This window comes from Rhinoderma darwinii, chromosome 3, assembly GCF_050947455.1.
Source record: "Rhinoderma darwinii isolate aRhiDar2 chromosome 3, aRhiDar2.hap1, whole genome shotgun sequence".
Classification (NCBI taxonomy): Eukaryota; Metazoa; Chordata; class Amphibia; order Anura; family Rhinodermatidae; genus Rhinoderma; species Rhinoderma darwinii.
Genome location: NC_134689.1, coordinates 23,240,156 through 23,256,838, shown reverse-complemented (window position 1 = coordinate 23,256,838; position 16,683 = coordinate 23,240,156). Strand labels below are relative to the sequence as shown.

The following is a 16,683-nucleotide window of genomic DNA, read 5'->3' as shown; positions in this document are numbered from 1 at the left end:
ATTGGAGCCGTATTTTCAGGCGTAAATCGAGGCATAATACGCCTCGTTTATGCCTGAAAATAGGTCGTGTGAACCCAGCCCAACACTGAAAGCATCTGTAATCGCTTCTATTTCCTGTTGTCATTTTTAGAACATTTTGAGAGAATAAACAGTTCTAACTAAGAATTTATTTAACTGAACAACATTTTAAAAAAAACTTGGGGAAGAGAACAACTTAAAGAAAAGACTGAAGCATCTCATTCAATTTGTGTCCACTCCTGTGTTTGCCTCATAAAATTCATCCAATAACTGCATCAAAACTCTGTGTGTGATCCTGGCCTTACTGTGGCCCTGTGGCCTATGGTTTGGTTGATCTATTCTATAAAAATAGCAAAATGTCCCAGTAAAGATAAGGATTTTCAAAGGGTTGGACATTGACTTACAGGGTAGTCACCTTATAGGTGGCACTAAAGAGTCAGTTTCCTTCCTTCTAAGTAGAGATATTATGCATAATTTTTTCCCAGGGCGCATTGCCCTTAAAACTCCCTAACAGCTGGATCTCCACAAGGAGAACCACTACCTTCCAAGACAAGAGCTGTCCTTGGATAACAAATATAGGATGTAGAATGGATGTTCTATATATCCAGAGAGTTTATAGGGGGTGCAGAGGAGGCCCAGGTGATTGAAGGGATCCAAAACCAGTGTCATAAATAGCATAGGGTAAGGGGGGCCCGTTAGATATTTTGAATTATGGCCCAGAAGACTGAGGTTATGCCTCTGTAAACATCAGTAGGAATGTAGGCAAAACATTTGTAAGGGATGGGGGTTGCCTATGAGGAGTGCCCCTACTACCCTGCATGAATAACAAAGTATTGTTTTATTTATTTATTTATTTATTTATTCACTTCTAAATTTATTTTTGATTCTCATCATTGTTTGTGGAGTTTTTACATTTAGAATTACCTATAGAAATGAGGGAATGGATGGACACAATTCATTATGCAGCCAGACACATCTCCAGGGTGGGAAAGGTTAAACACCATGGGATTGATAAGTCTTCCATCTCGTGACAAAGTCCACTTGTTCTGGGTGCCCGGATTGCCATGTTTTTAATTTGGCACACAAGGATTTTACATCAACGGAAGTCTTTTGTTGTCATGGTAACCAGGCTCAATTTTCGTTCGTTCTGGCAATTGTGTTTTTATCGTTTCCTGCTGCGAAATAGATAAAGCTTACTCGTCTCTCAGTGATGCTCCCAAAAGTTTGGCCCCTGTGGATCTGAGGAAAAATTTTCAAGCATCTTTTCTTTGTCAAAAAAGATAAAATGTCAAGTGTCCACAACTGGTAAATTGTTATTGTAAAAATATATTATCTAGTGATAGGCCAGTTACAGTGCTATCCTAGGGAACGTCCATAGGGTGCAATCGGGGTCAAACTGGCCCTCCATAGTACAAGGATCCTCCGGTGAACCCCAGTTCTGATATAATAATGGGCCCCAAAGGTCTGTCCTTTCACCCCAACACTAATTGCTGTGATAGATACAGTGTTAAATATAATATTTTGTTTTGACCCCTACCATAATGTTTTGGTCTAGACACTTTTTTTTTTTTAGCAATCTTACACAGGTGCTGGTTTATTAGCCATAACTTTTTCTTGTTGGGCTACTAAAATAACTGTGTTGTTTATTATTTTTTTGTCATAAATCGGTTTGTTTCTTCTTACCTTTTTATAGCATTAATTTTTAACAATTTTCATTTTAATAGGGGTTAATTGCGCCAAAAATGTTAAAGGAAAAACAGTTTTTAATTAATGTTTCTTTCTTTAAATTTGGCGAATTTATATTAAAATAAAATATTACAATGGGTTTTCTATTTTGTTTTGGTAGTTTTGATATATAACATGGAGAGTTTTGGGTAATTGGGGCAGGTATGGTTTGGGTTGGTGCCAGCATTGTGTGCTTTTGTTTTGTTTTCAACATATATATGTTTTTTTAACAATTTTTTTTATATCTTTTTATGTATTCTTTTTTTTTTTTTTCATAATTGAAAGATATCTCGGGGACTTTCCGACTTTTTGATGCCGGGTTTTCGTAGAGAAGTGTTGACCCTTAGAGACGTTTTTTTTGGCAGCTGCATGGTGGCAAAAAAACATTAGACTGGACACAGGAGTAGAGTCAGTGGAGCAACTACTGCCGTTGCAGCCATAGCGGCTTCTACTGGGCCTGCGGCATGAGGGGGCCCGTGCCGCCCACCGGCATGGGCCACTCCATGCCCAGGGGCTCTGCTAACAGCAGCTATGGCTGCTACAGCCACATTAAATAGTATCTGCGTCCTTAGGATGCAGATACTATTGAACACTATGGCAGAGCAGGGAGGTATCTCCCTGCCATAGTCACCCCACAAATAATTTTTTTTCAGCTTCCCAGTACATTATGCAGTACAATAAATGTTGCCATGAAAAACTACAAAAGCAACCTGCAAATTCCTCTGGTTCTTTCAGATATCATAATATAGTCCATTATTGATGAGATCATCTATCATTAGAGTAAGATCTGACTCAGCAGCTTTCACTGTTTGACATCTGGAGAGCAGATACAGTTTAAATCTAATCTGAAATGAAATATTATAAGAGGAAATGCTTTCCTTCCCCTTTGGCTGATGCATTAGGTGTGTTTCACTACACTCTTTTATATAATTCAAGATCAATCTCAATGGGATTCAATTTATCTGATAGCAGGTTTTAAATGCAGAAAATAATGCAAGAAAATTTTGCAACAAAATTCCACAAATAGTTACATAGTTAATAAGGGTGAAAAAAAGATATATCTAAGTATAAGTATATCTAATTCAGCATAAAGTATTCTCTTGCAGTGTTGATCCAGAGAAAGCGAGTCCTACGTGTCATAACTTCGATGTTATCAATATTTAGCTGGATCATATATGTCGGAGACACGCAGGGCCCGATCTCAGCCAAGATGTCAGTTCAGCTGACCTGACGGAATCGGCTGAGAGACAACGCTACAGCTTCTATATATACAGGGTACATAGAATCTGGATCATAAAAAGTGGAAAAAATATCTCACATAAGTGATTTGAAAAGTTGGTAGATACATTAATTTAATAGAAAAAAAAAAGTTGCTTACAAAGGTCTTCAAAGATTTTGTAGGGCACTTTAAAACTTTCACCCCCACAAGCCTGGAAGCAGTATGCCAACAGTCAGACTCCCAACAGTCAAGTCCGCTTCCAAGCTCCACCACCACCGTTTTCCATACAACCATCCACCAGCTGTGACTTGTCAAAGATGGAGAAAATGATAAGTAACTCAGTTGTAAAAGAAAACAGTATGAAAGAAAATACATGAACACAATCAATACGAAAATGGCCCTAACCTTAGATCAACACAGGAAATGGGGGGGCGGGCAAACAAGATGGTAAATATATATATGGTCAGTGAAAAATGAGCGGAGGAATGAGGAAAATGGGAAAAAACTCCAGAACACCCGGGAAAGAGGAAGAAAGTCTATGAGTACCCCTTATAAATAACCAACCCAGTGGGTGAAGGCTTGCAAATTATTGACTGTTCATGTGACATACCGTTATAACCACTACCCATAGGGTGTTTACTGTGGGGAAGGGGTTAGCCATAACACTCCTGCAGCTGCCTGAATACAGGCATGATTCAGCCATCATTCAATAAATAAAAACTTTTAAGATTTCTTTAAAATATAATTTTAGGTGGAATCTCCCCTCCCTCTCATTTGTACAGTACATTCGTTATCCATAACTGATAAGTATCTGGAACTGTATCTGTCTGTCTATTCGTCCGTCAGCCCAGAGATTCAGAAAATACTGGTTTTGTTCAGTTTTGGACTTTGTTGTATCCTACTTGTAAGATCACAGTATGTTGTACTCCTGGCGGACCCTTTGCATAATCAGATGTATATACGACAGCTTATATAAAGAGGATGGCTGCTTAGGATAATCCCTTTTTGCTAGAAGAGTCCCCTAATTTAAGGGCATGTTCAGACGTGGCAGAATTTTTCCGCTGCTAATGTTGGTGCAGATTTGGGGCAATTACGCAACGAATCTGCACCAACATTTGCATATTTGACAGGTAATTCAGACGTTGAAGAAATCAGAGCGGACTTGCCACAGATTTCAGTTTTTGCATTGCAAAGGCTGAAATACGCAGTGAAATTTCGCTTCTTATCCGCAACAGACAATTCTGCACCACAGCCTATGGTCCACAGCAGAGTTTTCCATAACGTCTGCACGCAGATAACTAAAAAGTTGTGGAAACCAATGGACAAACTGTCTGCAACCGATTTCCACTGCGGATTGTCCGCAGCGGAATTCCATAGCAATTCTGCCACATCTGAATGTGCCCTTAAACTGATTACAGAGCGTCCTGCTATACAACTGGATAGATGGAGAAATTGATTATGATGAATTTGCATGCAAAAACCTTATGTGACTTTTTTTTTACATATTCCACACATGTGGTTAAAACAGAAATAGATAATTTACTAGACTTGATTTTTACCAAAAAATGCATGCCCTTCAGTCCACTGTTGCCCCAAAAGACTTAACAAACATGCATTAGTAACCCCTTTCAGCGGGCCTATCTATATATTAAAAGATTTTAAAGAGAATGTCTAGTTTAAAGAACCCATTTTCAAATACCCTATTTGGGAATTTTAAATTAATAGAGGTGGTTCCCTTGTCCAGAACCAACATCTAATATATTAGTGGAGAGTGGCCGCAAAGAGAGTCTCTCACTCTGGAGGACCCAGTATGTCCATGTATTATGTGGACAGGTAATTGATATCAATAGGAAATGCGTAATGATTCTTTTCTCCTCTGGTGGCACTGCAGAGGAATTAAACACTTGCTAATCCAGAGATTACAGATGATCACTGAGAGTCACAGCAATCTGACATCAGCTGATCATCGGGGGAGACTTCAAACAAAAAGGAATTGTCCAAAGGTGGACACTCCTTTAATGCTGGGAGAGCCACATTCCTCCAATGGACAAACAGAAGCATCTTATGCCTGCTCCATCAATACTTACTCTTGTAGAGAGAGATGCGCAAGTGAGTAATAAAAGGAGGGAGAGAGGCCGATGGTAAATAAATATATATATATATATATATATATATATATATATATATATATATACACACACATATATATTAATATATATACAGAAAACTAATGAAGCACGGAGCTTTCATTATTATATATCATGATATAGATCATGCCCACACATCTCATATGGATTTGTACAGCTTGTTCCAGCCTTTCAAATATCATGCCGTGAAAGCACTTCACTTCTGAAAGGATCTGAGAATCGGCATGAGAAAGGGCAAATCAAGTAGTTATAATATTTAAATGATTTTATTCTCTGTGTCGCTGAAAAATATATGCAGATTATTAATAAATTTGAGATATTTTATAAGATGCATCCGGAAGGTGATAAGACGCATTGACATGGGGTGTCGAGCAATGGATCAGATCAAACATCAAACTTCCATTTGCACCCATCTGTAGCCAGACTTGACTATCATTAAGCAGTTTATTGTATAGATGTAGCAGAGTTGAATTGGTCATTCATTTTTTTGGAGTTGCATGTCTGGGCATCGTAATAACGCAAACTTAAAGGGTTTGACCAGGATTACCAAAAAAGCGTCTGATTTTTTCCATTACCAGCACCACTCTTGAATCTGGTATTGCAGCTCAGTCAGATTTACCTTTTTTTGTAATGCCTGAAACCCCTTTTTAGGTAATGTAGTAGGTTTACTTAGAGTTCTATCTTGGATTGGGCTGTAGAAGTGCCAACAGGGGGCGGTGTGAACCCTCCCTGTCACCAAGGGATTTGACTTGGCGGCTACTTCAGGGAGCGAAGTCTAAGGGCATAAGGGCACCCCCAGTCTTCACCCTTTAACCCCTGTACAGGGATGTGGACTTTGCTGCAGGCAAACCCCTAGGTCGCTACCCCTGGAGTAGTCTCCCCTGGTGATGGCTGACGTTGGACGAGGCAGAGTGGTAAACTGGGTAGGCGGCAGAGATTTAACACGGATAACATAGCAATAGGTCTGGGCAGATGGCAGGCATGGATGGTCAATAACAGACAGAAGGTCGGTACACAGGGATTCAGAAAACGAGATTGCAGGGAAACTAGGAAGACAAAGGAACAAGGTCAGGGGTTAATTTCAAAATAGGCAACGACTAGCTCTTTAAGAATGCAAGTGTAGCGTTTCGGCGGCTAGAGCGGCTGCCTGGTGCAGAGGCAGAAAGAGAGGAGCGGCGTGGGACAGGGGGATGCCAGGCAGCGGTGAGGGGAATGGGGAATGTGACAGTAAAACTACTAATAAATTCTGAAATATCTACTGTACCACTCCATGGTTAGTATTTCATCTCTCATATCGCTTAATAATAATAAAAAATATTCATAGATATGTTTGAATTAGATTATTAGCTGCCCCTTTTTAAAGTTTGTCGTGCCTGCCAGATGCTAAGTTAAAAGCTCTGGGATCCCAAGTCAAAATCTATAGTCCTCCAACCATCACGTGGTTAAAGTTCATATTTGTATAGTAAGATAAGGACCTGCCATTTAGAAGCCACAATAATGGCTAATTGCCATTCAGGAGCCTCAAGCATTAAAACATTTGCCACAGCAACTTTTGCAGATTTAACCTCATAGACAGTCCTTTTTTTTTCAGCTAACCCTGCCTGTAAGTCTCTGTTCAGATCTGCATCATGATTTCCCTTTTTATGTTCCATTATATGAATAGAAGAAAAAAATAACAAAACAGCCAGATCCATCTCATGATGGACAGCAACGGCGCCCGATGGAACCCATTGACTTTCCGCTATGGTTTCTGTCATTTTACCAGACAAAATAGCGCTGCTTGCTGCAAACTGAGCCTCCAACGCAGATGTGTACACAACATAAGAAGGGGGATACTGGATATGGCACAAGGCAGTGGGCAGACACCTAAAAGAACCCGGAGAGGCATCACCATCCCCTATTTCTACCAATGCCAGTGTTGGCAAGTTTTCCTAGTTAAAGGCTTTTTGATATTTCTGAGGTGTCATGGACGTGCACCTCATGGACTAGGATCAGAAAAGTATGTAGTTACTGCTATTTGTCTTTGTTTTTTCAGTCAAAGTTGACATAGGATGACCACCACCACCACCACCACCCAACACACTTATCTCCTCCATGGTCTTCTACTGCTCTCTACTCCGCTAACAGGAACTTATTTGTTAGCAGCCAATCAGATTTCTTTTAGATGTAGCCATTACTTCCTCTCCAAATCCCTTGAGTCAGCGATCAGCCCTGGGGAAGAAAGATCAAGCAGGAGACATCCCGATGTATTGTATTCTGAGACAAGACTTTCTTACTGAATCCCATTAAGTATAGAGTTGGATAGGCAGAAGCCACAGGAAGCCCCCTATTGTAGTGACGCCATGAATGAATGCTAACTACTCAAGGTAATGCCTTCTACTTTAAATCTACTCTTATGGTTCTTATCCTAAATTCTGCATTATCCCATCACTATCATTATCCCCCTCTTAACCCTTCATTGGTCACATTGAGGGTGAGTTCACATGTTGCGTAAATACTGCGAAATATCCGCAACGGAATTCGTTGCGGAAAATTCCCAGCAAATACAGTAGCAGCAAAGTGGATGAGTTAAAACAAATCTCATCCACACGCTGTGTAAATACTGTGCGAAAAAAAGCGCTCAGAAATGGACCTGCGGTGCGGAATTTTATGAATTCAATGGGAAGGTAAAACCCGCAACTAATAGCAGTTGTTGCGGGTTTTTTCGCAGCGATTCCACTGCAACTCAGGAAAAAAAAAAAAATCTTATACTTACCTAGGAGTCTGTGTTTCTTCCTCCAGGCCGGCCTCCTGGGATGACGTTTCATCCCATGTGACCGCTGCAGCCAATCGTGATATGATATCAGAGGGCTGGCCTCCTGAAATGATGCTTCATCCCATGTGACCGCCGCAGCAGCCAATCACAGGCTGTAGTGCTCTCCTGGGATGAAACATCACCCCAGTGCAGTTGTTTTCCGCAGCAGACATTTCGGGCGAAAAATTGCATCACAGTTTTGTGCGTTTTTTCGCCCAGAATTGCCTGCGGCACACAGGGTGAATACGATGCGTGCTTTTACGCAGCATATCCACCCGTGTGAACTCAACCTGAATGTGTAAGAAGCCAAAGGTGTCCTAGCTAGAATTCCTGATTGGAGAGCCTGGAATGTTGACTGTTTCTCTTATCTACTAATTTTCTTCTGTCTTGACTATATGACGGCAACCTAACCACAAGACTAATGACTGCCCATTGTGTGGACACATTCAAGTAATTTTGTTTTATCTCCTTCTCGGAGAATTCTGGGATTCATCGATTTTTTTTTTCCTATTAACCTATTAAGCACAGAAAATGGAGAATTAGACTTTTAATCTAGCTCAAGTATCCAGGCTATTAAAAATATGTAATTACTTCTTCCAGTGAGTCGTACATATAAATTAATGGAGGAAGGTAAAGTGGTAATAGTTGACAATATGAGTGAATACAGTACACAGTACGAGCGTTGATCAATTTTTTGTTCAATTCCATCCGGACAACATTATTTGTGCTCTAAATTATAATATTATTTAAAATCTCCAGTGATTTTTCTTAAAATTTAAAAAAAGTTGTCCAGAATTAGAAAAAGAGCTTGATTTTACAGAAACAACGCCCTTCTTGCCAATTGGCTATATTTGGTACTGCAGGTCGTCCCCATTTAAGTGAATGGAACTCAATTGCAACACTAGGCACAGCCAATGGACAAGAGTGGCGCTATTTCTGGAAAAAAAAGTTGACCTTATTACTAATCCTGGATCACCCCTTTAAATGAAATTTGTAAGCTAAATATTGTCGCAAACTCTTTTTTTCCTTTTTTTAATTTGAATTTTGTGTTTTATTACAATGGTTGTCCGGAGAGATAAAATTGATGGCCTATCCTCGGAATAGAATATGAATATCTGATCGGTGGGTGTTTGGCTCTCGGCACACCCCGCCGATCATCTATTTTGATGGGGCGCTTCCTCCCCTTCTTTTCTTTGGCTGCTCCATACTGCCAAATGCCGACACACTTGTAGCATTGGTTCACAATATTACAGCCTTCTCCCATTCACTTGAATGGTTCCTAGTTAAGCCGTAATTTTAAATTGTTCCTCTAAATATTTTGGTAGTGTTGACCCCTTTTTAATTACTAGTCAATAAAAGTTTTGGTGATTCAGTAGCAAATCTCATCCACACGCTGTGTAAATACTGTGCGAAAAAAAGCGCTCAGAAATGGACCTGCGGTGCTGAATTTTATGAATTCAATGGGAAGGTAAAACCCGCAACTAAAAGCAGTTGTTGCGTTTTTTTTCGCAGCGATTCCACTGCAAATAACGCAACTCAGGAAAAAAAAAAAAATCTTATACTTACCTAGGAGTCTGTGTTTCTTCCTCCAGGCCGGCCTCCTGGGATGACGTTTCATCCCATGTGACCGCTGCAGCCAATCGTGAGATGATATCAGAGGGCTGGCCTCCTGGAATGATGCTTCATCTCATGTGACCGCCGCAGCAGCCAATCACAGGCTGTAGTGCTCTCCTGGGATGAAACATCACCCCAGTGCAGTTGTTTTCCGCAGCAGACATTTCGGGCGAAAAATTGCATCACAGTTTTGTGCGGTTTTTCGCCCAGAATTACCTGCGGCACACAGGGTGAATACGATGCGTGCTTTTACGCAGCATATCCACCCGTGTGAACTCAACCTGAATGTGTAAGAAGCCAACGGTGTCCTTGCTAGAATTCCTGATTGGAGAGCCTGGAATGTTGACTGTTTCTCTTATCTACTAATTTTCTTCTGTCTTGACTATATGACAGCAACCTAACCACAAGACTAATGACTGCCCATTGTGTGGACACATTCAAGTAATTTTGTTTTATCTCCTTCTCGGAGAATTCTGGGATTCATCGATTTTTTTTTTTTCCTATTAACCTATTAAGCTCAGAAAATGGGAATTAGACTTTCAATCTAGCTCAAGTATCCAGGCTATTAAAAATATGTAATTACTTCTTCCAGTGAGTCGTACATATAAATTAATGGAGGAAGGTAAAGTGGTAATAGTTGACAATATGAGTGAATACAGTACACAGTACGAGCGTTGATCAATTTTTTGTTCAATTCCATCCGGACAACATTATTTGTGCTCTAAATTATAATATTATTTAAAATCTCCAGTGATTTTTCTTAAAATTTAAAAAAAGTTGTCCAGAATTAGAAAAAGAGCTTGATTTTACAGAAACAACGCCCTTCTTGCCAATTGGCTATATTTGGTACTGCAGGTCGTCCCCATTTAAGTGAATGGAACTCAATTGCAACACTAGGCACAGCCAATGGACAAGAGTGGCGCTATTTCTGGAAAAAAAAGTTGACCTTATTACTAATCCTGGATCACCCCTTTAAATGAAATTTGTAAGCTAAATATTGTCGCAAACTCTTTTTTTCCTTTTTTTAATTTGAATTTTGTGTTTTATTACAATGGTTGTCCGGAGAGATAAAATTGATGGCCTATCCTCGGAATAGAATATGAATATCTGATCGGTGGGTGTTTGGCTCTCGGCACACCCCGCCGATCATCTATTTTGATGGGGCGCTTCCTCCCCTTCTTTTCTTTGGCTGCTCCATACTGCCAAATGCCGACACACTTGTAGCATTGGTTCACAATATTACAGCCTTCTCCCATTCACTTGAATGGTTCCTAGTTAAGCCGTAATTTTAAATTGTTCCTCTAAATATTTTGGTAGTGTTGACCCCTTTTTAATTACTAGTCAATAAAAGTTTTGGTGATTCAGTAGCAAATCTCATCCACACGATGTGTAAATACTGTGCGAAAAAAAGCGCTCAGAAATGGACCTGCGGTGCTGAATTTTATGAATTCAATGGGAAGGTAAAACCCGCAACTAAAAGCAGTTGTTGCGTTTTTTTTCGCAGCGATTCCACTGCAAATAACGCAACTCAGGAAAAAAAAAAAAATCTTATACTTACCTAGGAGTCTGTGTTTCTTCCTCCAGGCCGGCCTCCTGGGATGACGTTTCATCCCATGTGACCGCTGCAGCCAATCGTGAGATGATATCAGAGGGCTGGCCTCCTGGAATGATGCTTCATCTCATGTGACCGCCGCAGCAGCCAATCACAGGCTGTAGTGCTCTCCTGGGATGAAACATCACCCCAGTGCAGTTGTTTTCCGCAGCAGACATTTCGGGCGAAAAATTGCATCACAGTTTTGTGCGGTTTTTCGCCCAGAATTACCTGCGGCACACAGGGTGAATACGATGCGTGCTTTTACGCAGCATATCCACCCGTGTGAACTCAACCTGAATGTGTAAGAAGCCAACGGTGTCCTTGCTAGAATTCCTGATTGGAGAGCCTGGAATGTTGACTGTTTCTCTTATCTACTAATTTTCTTCTGTCTTGACTATATGACAGCAACCTAACCACAAGACTAATGACTGCCCATTGTGTGGACACATTCAAGTAATTTTGTTTTATCTCCTTCTCGGAGAATTCTGGGATTCATCGATTTTTTTTTTTTCCTATTAACCTATTAAGCTCAGAAAATGGGAATTAGACTTTCAATCTAGCTCAAGTATCCAGGCTATTAAAAATATGTAATTACTTCTTCCAGTGAGTCGTACATATAAATTAATGGAGGAAGGTAAAGTGGTAATAGTTGACAATATGAGTGAATACAGTACACAGTACGAGCGTTGATCAATTTTTTGTTCAATTCCATCCGGACAACATTATTTGTGCTCTAAATTATAATATTATTTAAAATCTCCAGTGATTTTTCTTAAAATGTAAAAAAAGCTGTCCAGAATTAGAAAAAGAGCTTGATTTTACAGAAACAGCGCCCTTCTTGCCAATTGGCTATATTTGGTACTGCAGGTCGTCCCCATTTAAGTGAATGGAACTCAATTGCAACACTAGGCACAGCCAATGGACAAGAGTGGCGCTATTTCTGGAAAAAAAAAGTTGACCTTATTACTAATCCTGGATCACCCCTTTAAATGTAATTTGTAAGCTAAATATTGTCGCAAACTCTTTTTTTCCTTTTTTAAATTTGAATTTTGTGTTTTATTACAATGGTTGTCCGGAGAGATAAAATTGATGGCCTATCCTCGTAATAGAATATGAATATCTGATCGGTGGGTGTTTGGCTCTCGGCACACCCCGCCGATCATCTATTTTGATGGGGTGCTTCCTCCCCTTCTTTTCTTTGGCTGCTCCATACTGCCAAATGCCGACACACTTGTAGCATTGGTTCACAATATTACAGCCTTCTCCCATTCACTTGAATGGTTCCTAGTTAAGCCGTAATTTTAAATTGTTCCTCTAAATATTTTGGTAGTGTTGACCCCTTTTTAATTACTAGTCAATAAAAGTTTTGGTGATTGAGTAGCAAAGTGGTTCTTCAGGGAAAGTGTTTATTGAATTGACATTATACCTTGCACTCACCAAGGGGTCATAGTTTGTTTTACTATGTTATAATCCATAAGTAAAGTTCCCATTCAAGCCCCCACTGTAATTTTCCTGCAGCATGGCAGATTGATTGTGCTTTGCAACTTCTTGCTGTTCAATTGGATGCTGCTTATGTACTCTGTCTGTCAGGGTCGTAACTAGGAAAGACTGGGCCCCATAACAAACTTTTGAATGGGGCCCCCCCTCCCCTGGGTGTCACACAACCCCCCTTTGTAGATAGTGCCTTTTTTACAGCCCCCCCCTGTAGATAACGCCATACAGCCCCCTGTAGATAGAGCCATACTGCCCCCTGTAGATAACGCCATACAGCCCCCTCTGTAGATAGCGCCATTCATCCCCCTGTAGATAACGCCATACAGCCCCCCCTGTAGATAACGCCATACAGACCCCCCTGTAGATAACGCCATACAGACCCCCCTGTAGATAACGCCATACAGCCCCCCCTGTAGAGAACGCCATAAAGCCCCCTGTAGAGAACGCCATACAGGCTCCATGTAGATAACGCCATACAGAGTCCCCCCTGCAGATAACGCCAGAGTCCCCCCTGTAGATACAGCCCCCTTTGTAGATATCTACAGAGGAGGCTGTATGGCGTTATCTACAGGGGGGCTGTATGGCATTATCTACAGAGGGGGCTGTATGGCGTTATCTACAGAGGGGGCTGTATGGCGCTATCTACAGAGGGGGCTGTATGGAGTTATCTACAGAGGGGGCTGTATGGCGTTATCTACAGTGGGGGTTGTATGGCGTTCTCTATAGAGGGGGCTGTATGGAGTTACCTACAGAGGGGGCTGTATGGCGTTATCTACAGAGGGGGCTGTATGGCGTTATCTACAGAGGGGGCAGTATGGCGTTCTCTACAGTGGGGGCTGTATGGCGTTCTCTACAGAGGGGGCTGTATGGCGTTCTCTTCAGAGGGGGCTGTATGGTGCTAACGCCATACAGCCCCCTCTGTAGAGAACGCCATACAGCCCCCACTGTAGAGAACGCCATACAGCCCCCACTGTAGAGAACGCCATACAGCCCCCCCTGTAGAGAACGCCATACAGCCTCCCCTGTAGAGAACGCCATACAGCCCCCCTGTAAATAACGCCATACAGCCCCCCTCTAGGTAACGCCATACAGCCCCCCCTGTAGGTAACGCTATATAGCCCCCCCGTAGGTAACGCCATGCAGCCCCAACCCCCCAAAAAAATCCAACCTACAGTGTGTCCTACAAAAGACATGTATCCCCTATCCACAGGATAGGGGATACATGTGTGATCGCTGGCAGCGATAGGGAGAACGGGGGACCGAAAGTCCCCCGAAGTTCTCCATGACTAACCTCTGACTTCTGGAGTCTGCACAACTCAATAAAAATGAAAGTAGCGCTGGTCACGCATGCGCACAAGCGTGACCGGCGATCCATTCATTTCTACGGAGCTGCCGACACAGACCCCGGAAGTCCGAGGTTTGTGATGGAGAACTTCAGGGGACTTTCAGTCCCCCGTTCTCCTTATCAATGCCAGCGATCACACATGAATCCCCTATCCTGTGGATAGGGGATACATGTCTTTTGTTTAATGGCAGAGCGGGGAGATACCTCCCTGCTCTGCCGTAGTATTCAGTGGCGTCGCGCTGTAGCAGCCATATTGGCTGCTAGCGGAGCCTCCGGCCATGGTGGGGGCCCGTGCCAGCGGGCGACACGGGCCACCTCATGCCGCGGGCCCCGTAACAGCCGCTACGGCTGCTACGGCGGTAGTTACGCCACTGCTGTCTGTCCCATCAGTCTTTGCTTGATGATTGTCTATTGTTCATAATATTCTTCCTGAGTGTGGACCTGTCCAGTTTTGTGGATTCTGCGTCTGCCTCTATGTTCCTAGCCTGATCCTGTTCTTGGTACCTTTGCTCCTGGTATTGTCTCGTGGCTACTGTGTATAATCTGCTGCTCTGCTGCTGTGATCGTGCTCCAGTCCTGCTACATATGACCGGTACTTGCCTGTGCTTAGACCTCTATCCTGTGATGTGACACCACCTGCCCCTGGACGCTGCTCCTAATATCTCCTGGATCCGACTTGGGCTACTTCTGCACTCTGTTCTTGACATCTCCTTGTTCCAAGTCTAGTGCCATTGCCTGGTCACTGCTTTGGGTGTCTCCTGGTTCCATCCAAGGTCTGCTCCTGTTTCCGTCTGAGATCAGATTAATCTCTGCCACTCGGGTGTCTGCCACGTCTGGGCCCTTCTGTTTGTTTATGGACTGTTCGGTTACCCCGTTACCTGTTCCTGCATCCCTGTCCTTGTGTTGTTGTCACTGCTGCTTCCGGCTGCCAACTGGTTGTAGTCCATGGAACCACTACCCATGTTAATAAATGATGTTGCTTTATGCTGAAAACTGCTTATGCGTTTCTATATCTAGTCTGTTTCCAATAAAGCAATGTCACAGCTTATATATCTGAATTTGATACATCAGGAATACAGGAATCTAATGTGAATGGCAGTGGTACAAATCACCCTAGTAAAAAGACAAACATTAAGCATTAGAAAAATTAACAACAAAAGAAATTCACCCCATATAGAAACCCTATATCCCTCCAATACTATAGTGATGCACCATATGAGCCCGAAAGCAAAATTGAACTTTCTTTCTGCCATTATCTTCCTCTAGAATACCCTCAACTGTCCCCACTACAGACCAGCCGTATATGCCAAATATTGGAAAAGGTCCAATAACGATATCAAGTACTCCTCTTCCAACCACGTCATTCATTCAACCTAGAATGTATTTTTTACACCAACCTCTCCCTCCACGGGGTCGTAGCAAATAGCAAGACAGAAAGGGACAATAATGAGTCCGAATAATAAAGAATATCGGAAAGTTGGTGAGAACATAATGAAAATATTTCATATGTCATCACAAATATTTCTAACTGCCATCAAGAGAGTCTTTTAAAAAAAAAAGGTCTTTCATTTACTCTCACCCCTAAATTTGATGCATTTCTTTGTAATTGTAATTCTACAAGACCTTTTGAATGAGAGATGGAAGCACCATTCACCACTCTGAAACCAAAATCTCGAATGACTCCGCCATTCTCAAAGTATTCTGATATTGAAACCTTTGTGGAGGTAGTGATGAAAGATATTGAATAGACCAGACCTAAGAGGAATCAGATTTACGATAACTTAACTAAAGAAGAACAAATGGCTTTAGAGGAACTGAGGGCAAGCTATGATCTAGTCATAAAACCTTCAGATAAAGGAGGCAATATTGTATTAATGGACGGGAATAAATATGTGGTGATGGTGATGGTGAAGGATCTTTTGGATGATATACACACGTGCACAGTCTTGGGGTCCAATCCTACAGAATGCCATAGAGCGGAACTCCGAAATCTGCTTTTGGGAGTCAAACAGAACAAACTCCTATCTGAGGAGGAAATCAATTTAATTTTCAAACTTTGCCCCACTATTGCTACAATCTTAAAATGACATGACATTACAGTCACAGAAACTACCTTACTACAATTTGTTGTTACAATTTTCTCTTATTTGCAGACACAATGTACCACTAAATAAAAGGAACCGCCATGGGGACTACAAGTGCACCGACTTATGCTAATTTATTTTTTGGGTGGTGGGAGCACACTTATATTTTTAATGGTAATTTACTTTTTTACACTAGTTTTATTTTTTTTTGGGTCGATTTATTGATGGTATTTACATTTTTGGATTGGCAATAAACAGCTATTTGAGGACTTTGTCGACATACTCAACAATAATGGCATTGAATAAGATTAACACATGAAGTGCAAGAGCCCAATATTAACTTCCTTGACCTCAATGTCTCTATAGACAGTGAGAGGCGCATTATACTTATGTATTTTGAAGCCTCCACCTCCATTAACAGCTTTTCATTAAGGAAAAGTATACCAATTGGATAGTACTTACTGGGAAAACGGAACTGCTCAGAATAGAGTCCATTTAATAAAGAATGTTGGAATCTTTTCAGGAGATTCCTGGTGCAAGGCTACTCAAGAAAATACCTTAAACAGACGTGCAAAAGAGCAGATAGAAGTGAGGAGAAATGAACTCCTCAGAAATCAAACCAGATAGGAACCCCTAAAAATTATTAGGT

General features: G+C 41.5%; 1 long non-coding RNA gene across 1 annotated transcript in view; it reads right to left on the bottom strand.

Moving 5' to 3' along the window:
- Window positions 1-14,890, bottom strand: part of LOC142750910 (uncharacterized) — a 53,505-nt gene extending 38,615 nt beyond the window's left edge. The window contains exon 1 of the long non-coding RNA XR_012882633.1: window positions 14,551-14,890. This is a non-coding gene — a long non-coding RNA (uncharacterized LOC142750910). The remainder of the gene's footprint in view (window positions 1-14,550) is intronic.
- Between the last annotated feature and the right edge of the window lie 1,793 nt (window positions 14,891-16,683).